The 8,284-nt window shown below is 46.7% G+C and overlaps 1 protein-coding gene across 1 annotated transcript in view; it reads left to right on the top strand.

The window, feature by feature from the left end:
* Window positions 1-236: 236 nt before the first annotated feature.
* The window catches only part of fam222aa (family with sequence similarity 222 member Aa), a 62,629-nt gene continuing 54,581 nt past the window's right edge, over window positions 237-8,284 (top strand). The window contains exon 1 of the mRNA XM_061261559.1: window positions 237-1,326. The gene's annotated coding sequence lies outside the window, so the exon portion shown is untranslated. The remainder of the gene's footprint in view (window positions 1,327-8,284) is intronic.

Here is an 8,284-nt window from a genome sequence, read left to right as displayed (position 1 = left end):
TAGCCTATACTAGTTATTTGGTCCTTTAAATTTTTCCGCGAATAAACAACGTGGTTTCGGACTTGTCGCCCGGACGCTCACGGCGTCACCGTGGTAACAGCCCTCTATTACCAATGATTGGCCGGCCCGTGGGAATGTTTCAATCCCCTCTGTGGAATGATTGGTCGGTGGGCGGTCTGTGGAACTGTGAGCGTCGGCTTCGTTCCGGGTTATTGTCAGTTTCGGCAGCTCGGTGCAGGGGAAAGGAGGAACGCCTGTAAGGAGAGAAAGCTGCCCGGAGCATCCAATTTATTAATCTGGCATAACCGCTAACCGTTTTTTAATTAGATCTATGACGGGAACAGCACGTAGGAGTCTTTTTGAACCTTTTTTTTTGTAATTTGAAAGCAGGATTTTTATTCAAGGGGACAAGGGGGTCTCCGATCAAGGGATGAAGGAACAGCTTCGGAGAACCAGTCAAACAAACAGGGCTTTTCATCCAGAAAACATAGGGTTTCTTCGCTTGCTTCACTTGGCTTCAATTTATGAAAAGGATTTAGCCTTAAAAAACTGTCCGGGATTCCAGTGATTGAGCTTCTCGGTATAATAATTGCGATTTAGCTAGCTGCACTGGTAGCCCTGTTTGAGAAAATTGCACATAGCAGGTGGATCCGAATGAACCGTAAAGCACTTATTTATACGTAGCCTATTCATCATCAACTGTGTTTGGGGAAGCATAATATTTGTTGCTGGATTTATATTTGTCGCCCGCCCTCTTTTTATGAAATCTCACTGTAGAGATTGCTTCTGAAAACAAACGACGAAGGAAAAGGGCAAAAGAGAAGCTGGATCGTTTCGATACTTTGTTTCGGGGAGCAAAAGGTTCAGTGGCTATATGCATTAGCTGAGACCGCAGTTAATCGGAACGATTAGCTAACGCGTTCCCTTCCTGGAATTGCTGACGGTGGGTTTTTTTCTTTTCTTCTTTTCATTCATTCATTCGTTCAAACGGGCAGAGAAACGTATCAGAACCGACCACATTCGTCTGTCTGGATTACCGAATCGTGGAGAAAATCGAATAGCCCAACTAAACGAGCGTCGATTTGGAACTTGAATTCGTTGTCCACTGCCGTTTGTGTTCATCAAAAAGGGGGGAGAGAGAGAGGGGTAAAACTGAATACGCTTTAGCTCCAGGGAAAGTAGTGAAATAAATATTTAGGATTACTACTGGATTCTGGAATACGGGATGAAACCTTTGATTTCTCTCTGGACCGCATCGTTCTGAAGACGCTGGCGAGGCGCAGCAACCTGCATGGAATTCTAGCCTGCACCACCAAACGATTTATGGTAAATATTATTCTTTTCTTTTTTTTCCCCTTTGCTATGAAATGAGTGAAATGTTGCATTTGAAAACATTGACCAGACCTTATCTATTATCTCTTGTCTGTACAAAGTAGTTGTGTGGAGTGTGATATAAGCTATTTTTCATTTTATTCTCGCATGCACTGGGGTAGGCTATTTAAGTTAGCTGTTGATAGGTAAATGTGTTGAAATGACTGCGTAGGCTATAGCTAACAAGGGCTGTTGTATGTAAATTTTTACTGCCTTTGTCAAATCTAAATTGTCTGCAGACTATAAATGGGAAGCAAGAGGTGTTCTCTGAAATGCGATTTCTCTTTCATGCAGCAAACATTTAATTGTTTTCAGAGATGCATGTGCGCCGCAATAAAGGAAGTGCTGTAAAAATCAAGGTGTCAGAATCTGAATGGCTGAAAGAGCCGCTTTGATGTGTAGTATTGGCCTCTTAACGGATGCCGAGCAATTAAATATACGGCCGGGGACGCGGATGGTTGAAATTGCACCTATGGCAAAGCAGCTAGGTAATATTTGGACGCCGAGAGCCTCTTGCTGGGGTGTGAAATTCTTTTCTGCACGCCTCGATGTGTCAAATTATTTTTCAGAGAACGGGTGACGGGAAATTGTTACAGCAGCAATTAGCTAGCTAATGCTTTCAAACCCTGACCGTCACCGTCGCCCTGTTTCCTTATTAAGTATCGCACGGAAAGTTATTCCATCTTAAAAGCGCTCTTGAGAAAGGCTCTAATATCCTGTGGGACGAAACCCATATGCTTACAGCCAGTATCATTATCACGTCGGAAAAATACAGTCTTAAATGCATTATCTGGGAAGTTCCAGCGTCGGACAAACCGCCGTGTAATCTAGCCAGTGCATTTGCGACGTTGCCCTTTTTTATGTTCAGTTTGACGGTTTCCACACAATGATTTGAATGTGGTCAACACCCAGACCTAAGTGCGCCCTCGGCTGTATTGGAAATTGGAGCGGCTTCCAAGAACAGGCTGTTTCCATATCTCAACGATCTAATCTTTAAACACACTTGCAAGAAGACAGGTTAAAGTATACCCGGGGGCACTTGGTTTCGCTTGTCTGTGAACACAGGTCAGTTGGAAAAGGCATTATCACGGGCTGTCGCCCATTTGAAACTTTTTTTTTCCACCCATTCAACTGTTTCAGTACCCCTGTGAACTTGCTGTAACGCTGTATCTTTTGTCGAAGCGACTTGGAACGAGAGTCAAAACTTACTAGGGTAGTAACTTTCTCCAGGGCTGCTGTGTTTCCCGGTTCCGCACACTAATAATTGCTTTAGCTTCATTTTCAGGCCTACGCTGCCCACAGCTGCAAAATGACATTTAAAATTTTAAATGTCATTTTTTATATATGGAGCCACCCTATTCGTGTGTTACAGTAATGAATAATAATGGACATTTAATTCTGTGTTGGATATAGCAGCGTATGTGTCCGCTGTTCAGTTTAAAGGTATTTGATATGTCCATGGGGAGCTTTGTGTTTGCGCAATACATGTATAAATGGCTGTGTTTTATTCTTTTTAAGTAACGGCTTAGAATGTCCCATCCGACTGATTGACATGTGTTGTTGTTGTTATGGACGGTCACTGGTTGCGAGAAGGCGATGGTTTGATGTTGCCCCTTTTCGGTACCAGGCGGAAGTATTTTCTTGTTTTTTTTTTTTGTTTCAATTCTGAAAAAGACCTTTGAAGTTTTATTGAGCCTACTTGGTCGTCAGTGCATGTCCTGGTTACAGGCTTATTTATAAATTAAAATACGCCTGTCTGCAAATATTTTCATGAGCATTTAACTAATTGTAGTAATTGGAGCGAACAATCATTAATGTGTGTTTAGTTTAGCCTGTACCAAAAGGGTCCCACCTTGCAAAAAGTCTTGGGGTGTATGTCGCGACAGTAGCCTACCTGAGCGCTGGAAACTTGTTCATTTTCTTAAAAAAAAAAAAAAGTAAGAGCGCACCTTCGTACTTTCTGAGAGGTATGGAGACGGATCCTAGCCCAGAAGGCGCCGCTGCTGTGGAATCTAACCCCCACAGGCAGGGGGGACTGGCGCATGGCTCCAGAGTTGACCACCCAGTGGACTGCCCCATCCGCTTCACCGCAATTTAATCTTCATTTTTAATTTCGCAGTTAATTTCGCCGGGACGATATGATCCAGTTCAGCGAGAACTCGGCGAACGCGTCCGTGTCACCCCTTTATTCCACTCGAGTTTCTAACTTGTATTTTTCTCCCGTATAGCAACATTTCCCATCTGTTTCGACTCTCACTCGCTTATTATTCATGGCTGCACATAGGCTACGGTTTATTTTATTCAAATGTATTACTATTGTTGCTTATTGCGTTTGTCATTGTCATTAATCTAAATATTTTTTTTTGCTCATGATTATTATTATTCCTGGCCAGCGGGCTGGCTGGGTCTCCATGGCATTACGGTCCCATTCTCTCTGTATAGCTCAACTTTAATGGCGCCGCGGTACGGCTATAGCTACAGATAGTTTCGGTTGCGAGATGTCAGTTGTCACTCCGGAAGGCTCTCTTTCTGCCGCGGTACCCGAGGGCTTGGCAAGGCACCGGGATGACATTGAATCTAACAGGGTTCTCGGCATAAAGGAGACGAGTGCCTCCCGTCATCAGGCCGCAACACCTGCCACCGCGCCTGTTCTGTTCTATTGAATAAAACATCCGGTGATGTATGAGTCTTCGGTCCCGGCTTCACCTGAGGGGGGGGGGAGAATCGCCTCATTTACTGCCCTACTGTACATTTATGACCCGCTGAGCAAATTGTGCCCGTATTAGCTATGTGGCTGATCCTTTCCTAAACAAATTATGCTTCTCTCGCCTTGCGGTGGCTTTAACTCAATGTGATGTTTCGACCACTGGGTATCGAGAATGGCCTAATATCTAGGTCACTGAATTACCTTGCCCCCATCCATTTTGCATTGTTTCTTTCCCTGTCTACTTTTCCCTTCCGCTCCTCGTCACCCAGGGCCAAGTTACCCCCGTGTAAGCAGGCACCAGGCCCGTAAATAAACATGTTGGCCTTGCCGAGTCTTACTTTGCAATTAAATGCGAAGTAATTGCAGCTTTTCCCGGGAAGTGACTTATATTAATACATCATGGCTTGACAGCTAATTAGCCTGACTGGTCTTATCTCATAATTCTGTCGAGTTCATGTGGTTTGAATGGTTGCGGTTAGGAATCTTGACTCGACAGCGCATCACTCTTTGAGATCGCGAGCCTAATGCAATTTAAAGGCGAATTAATGAGTGTGAAGGTCCCATTTCCGTCGCGTGTTGAGCGGTCGCATGTTGAGCGGTGTGACCAGCGCGGGAAGGATTGAAGGACAGCGCTGACATTGGGAAGATATTTATTTATGCATGCAATATTCAATATGTACCAAGGTTTCCCTGGGAAAGGGCGCACTAAAATAATTTTCTGTGTGGTTGATTGATGGCAATATGATAATTCAGTCAATATATTGTTGTTATTACATTTACCAAGGGAGGTATACTCATAAATATCAGTAGCAGAGCTGCACTTTTAATTTCCTGTAAGATGTCTTAATCTGTTATTATAATTGAATATATTATATATAGTGTACAGTGGCTTCGTCGTTGTGGCCTCTATATTAAGGTCTTCAGCACATAAACTAGAACAGTGACTCATTCTGAGACTGGCCAGAATGGAACGGGGTACGTCCTGTAGTTTGGGGGGGGGGGGGGGGGTCACCTGTAGTCTCCCTATGATCCTGTCCTGTTCTGTTTTTGGGACGTCTGGCCCTGTTCTCTCCGCGGTCTGTCTCGTTCCCCGTTTTTTGTGTTCACACACACACACTCACACTCGCACGCACGCACACACTCTCACACACACACACACACTCGCACGCACGCACACACTCTCTCACGCACACACACGCACACACACGCACGCACGCACACACACACTCTCTCTCACACACACACACACACACACACACACACACACACTCACACGCACACACACACACACTCACACTCGCACGCACGCACACACTCTCACACACACACACACTCTCTCACACACACACACACACTCACACGCACGCACACACTCACACACACACACACACACACTCGCACTCGCACGCACGCACACACTCTCTCTCACACACACACACACACACACACACACACACGCACACACTCTCACACACACACACACACACACGCGCACACACTCACACACACACTCACACACACACTCACACACACACACACACACACACACACACGCTGTTGCTCCAGCACGTTATCCCTGGACTTTCGTATCTGTTGGAATCTGTCCTTCGTGCGGTCGGCCGTGTCTGTTCTCCTGGGCGAGCGGCTTGTCTGTTCGTCTGTCAGTCGCTGTGTCCTTGAACCTTCCCCCCCCCACCCCCCCACTCGCTCCCTCTGCACACCCAAATTGTGCTTTATTCACTTCTCATTGATTTTTCCTTTAAATTAAGTTATTTCTCTCTTCATGCTGTTTTTGGTGTCTTAAGGACATTGCTCTGACTTTGATTAAAATAAGTCTTAAATCTATATGAGATGATCGTTTTAGTGTTCATGAAGGAAAGAGGGTTTTTTTTTTTTTTCTCTTTTGCTTTGTTTGTTTAGGATAGAAACACATTTTCTATCCCTTTCCCCAGAGCTGGCAGACGGGCGCTGCGCTTGAATGATGTTTTTTTGATAAGCCGGTGTTTCCAGACTTTGTAGCTGTTTATTTTTGAAAGGGTGCACACTGTGCATGGCGGTGTAGAGGTCGTTTCTGTGGGAGGGCTTCGGTCGCTGAAGGCCTCCGTGCTGGCAGGGGCCTGCAGGGGCGGGTGGGGGTGCCTGTGTGGGGTACCTCTCTCTGGAACAGCACTCTGGTGCGGTACCTCCCTCTGGAACAGCTTCTTGGTAAATGGCTGGCGTCTTATATAGCACCTATATATATATATATGAGAAGTATAATTGATGCTTCTCATTCACCCATTCATACACACACTCGCACACCAACGGCGATTGGCTGCCATGCAAGGCACCAACCAGGTTCTCACCTGAGCCTAGGGCTTCGGCCTTGCCTCCCTGTGACAGCCCTCTGGTGGGGTACCCCCCTTACCCTCTCCTCCCTGTGACAGCCCTCTGGAGGGGTACCCCTCGCCCTCTCCTCCCTGTGACAGCCCTCTGGTGGAGTACCCCTCGCCCTCTCCCCTACGGGCAGCTCCATGGGCCCCCAGGCCCTGTGTGCTCAAAGCCCCCCACCCTAACCCGGTGTTTACAGGGTGCGTTTGGTCTCCCTCTTATGATCTGTAATGGATTCTTTGCGAAGCTCCAGAACACGGTTGTGGTTAAATGGAGCCATTGAAGAAACAAAAAAAAAATTTGAAAATGTCCATGTCCTTTAGATTTTCTTTAGTGCATTACTGCGCACAGAGCAGGATTAGGGGGGGGGGTTTGTCTGTTCCATGCTGTCTGTTTAGTGGAGATGTGAGGAGCACATTCTGGGGCAGAATTGGGGGGCTGGGGGTGGGGGGGGGGGTTGTGTTGTGTCTCATCCCCCGTTCCTCGTCGTTTATATCCCGGATTACCATCCTTTCACTCCAAGCAATGTGACTAACAGGTGTTAACCTAATGTGACCACAATAAAATATGTATAAACAGCTTTTGTCTCCTTTTGAAAAAAAAATAACAAAATAAATAAATAAATAAATCTTTTTTCGGTTGAGCATCATTGTCGGCATCCAGTGGGAGAGGATCTTCATTATGCGGAGTGACAAGTGTGCCGGAGTGTCTTTCTGATTCCTTTCAGTGCGGGAGTCCCAGGGCTCCAGCGAGACAATGGCGTCCTCCGTTTCCCTCAGACGCTCCGCGCGGCTGCAGTGTGTGGCAGGCGCTCTGCACTCCATTAACGCTGCTCCGCTAACTTCCGCGCCGCTCTCCTGGGCTCCTGTTTTTTCCACAGATTAGCAGGTTTCTTAAAAGCAAAAGACAGAGAGAAAACAGGCTACGAGCGGGTGCGCCGCGTTCCTCCTTCTCGTGGAAAGGGAAAGGGAGGGGGGGAAAAAAAACCCCTGAGGATGCTGACAGGTGCTGCCTGTCAGTCCGCTGGGACAGGGGCCATCAAAGCCTTTCCCTTTTAGCAGGAAATTGATGCATCCCACATGGCATTACGATTGTCAAGATGACTGATTTGTGCTGGTTTCTCCCCGTTACCGTTGAGCGGCCTTCTGAAATGAATTAATCACGTTCCTGCTATTCTTCTGGGTTTATTTATTTCATTGGATTACTTTCTTTTTTTTTTTTTTAAGCCTCTCCTCTCTCTCTCTCTCTCTCTCTCTCCAACATTCAACGTCGGTGTAGGAGACTAAGGAGTGGAACAGGGACAGATCCAGGGTAGCAGGAGTGCACACACTGTATCGGAGTAGCAGCTGTAAAGACCGTTCTGGAAGAAAGGTCTCTCTGACAGGGCATCTGTCTGCTAATCGTCCTCAGAAGATTCTTTTCCCCCAATCGCTTCTGAGGCTCCAGAGCTGATTGGAGATGAGACCGGCCTGGAGGCCGTCTCTGTCACGGTAACACACCGCGGTGCTGGGGTCAGACTGGCTCAAGTGGTGTGTACACACAGCGAGGGCCGATCCGTTTCAGGATTTTGTGCCAACTTCTGCTGTTAATTACTTAATTTGTATGGTGATCTGACACCTGTATGAGCCCCAGCTATGGACACCGACACAGTCTGCCAGTGTGTCCTAAAGATATCACTGTGCTCCAGTAAAGGAGTGAACCAGCAAGGTTTTCAGAAAACAAACTGAGGTAATTGGTTTGAATGAAAAGCTGCATCCAGGACCGTGGACCGTGCGCCCCTACATTAGAGCGGTATGCTGAGTCCGCACCCTGCGGCCCACGCATCTCCATAGCCGT

The sequence above is a fragment of the Conger conger genome, chromosome 11, assembly GCF_963514075.1.
Source record: "Conger conger chromosome 11, fConCon1.1, whole genome shotgun sequence".
NCBI classification, from domain to species: domain Eukaryota; kingdom Metazoa; phylum Chordata; class Actinopteri; order Anguilliformes; family Congridae; genus Conger; species Conger conger.
Note: the sequence above shows the minus strand (reverse complement) of the source record. Positions and strands in the feature narration are given on the sequence as shown.